General features: G+C 33.3%; 1 pseudogene; it reads right to left on the bottom strand.

Annotated features, from left to right (window-relative positions):
• Positions 1-248: 248 nt before the first annotated feature.
• The window catches only part of LOC105140294 (uncharacterized protein K02A2.6-like), a 3,020-nt pseudogene continuing 2,379 nt past the window's right edge, over positions 249-889 (bottom strand).

The raw sequence follows: 889 nt of genomic DNA on the forward strand, positions 1-889 counted from the left end.
GGTTTGGTCACCTCTTAACGGGAAATGCTTAAACTTCGTCTTTGAACATTTTGTGATACATTCCTTGTAATCATACGTAAAGCCAATTCTTCCAAGATTTTTTTTGAAACTAAATAAATTAAGTGTTGTGAGATCAATGCAATGAAAAAGGGGTTCTTTACACAAAGAAATCATGACCAAACTTCACTTTATTCATTTTAGGAGAAAACTGAACACATTAGATATAATATCTCTTTACAGTGTTAATTCTAATATCTCTTTACAGAGTTAGAATTAACAGGTCTAACTAGATTTTCTCCATCTATTCTAGACAACTTCAGAGTTCCTCCTATGAAAGCCTTCTTCACTACATAAGGACCTTCATAATTTGGAGCCCATTTGCTTTGATCTTCTCCTGGTAAAGACAATAGTTTCTTCAACACTAGATCTCCATCTTGGAACATGCGAGGTCTAACCTTCTTGTCATATGTCTTGGCCATCCTTTTTTAGTAGAGTTGGTGATGACAGATTACAGCCAATCTCTTTTCATTGATCTGGTTTAATTGTTTATATCTTACTTTGGCCCATTCAGCCTCTTCTAATTCTGAATCCATCAATACCTTCAACAAAGGGATTTCTACTTCCAAAGGCATTACCGCCTCCATTTCATATACCAAAGCATATAGAGTAGTTCTTGTTGAGGTTCTTACTGCAATGTGATATGCGTGGAGAGCAAACGATAACATCTTATACCAATCCTTGTAAGTGACTGATTAGTACTTAAAAGTGCATTTTTATCATGGTTTTATATCATCATTTTGCACTTGAAGTATCAATAACTCCTTAACCAAAGCATATTTTATAATAATATATCTAATAATATAAGATAACTTTAATTTGTGGTAAATGT

The sequence above is a fragment of the Populus euphratica genome, unplaced genomic scaffold (assembly GCF_000495115.2).
Source record: "Populus euphratica unplaced genomic scaffold, PopEup_1.0 scaffold238.1, whole genome shotgun sequence".
Lineage (NCBI taxonomy): Eukaryota > Viridiplantae > Streptophyta > Magnoliopsida > Malpighiales > Salicaceae > Populus > Populus euphratica.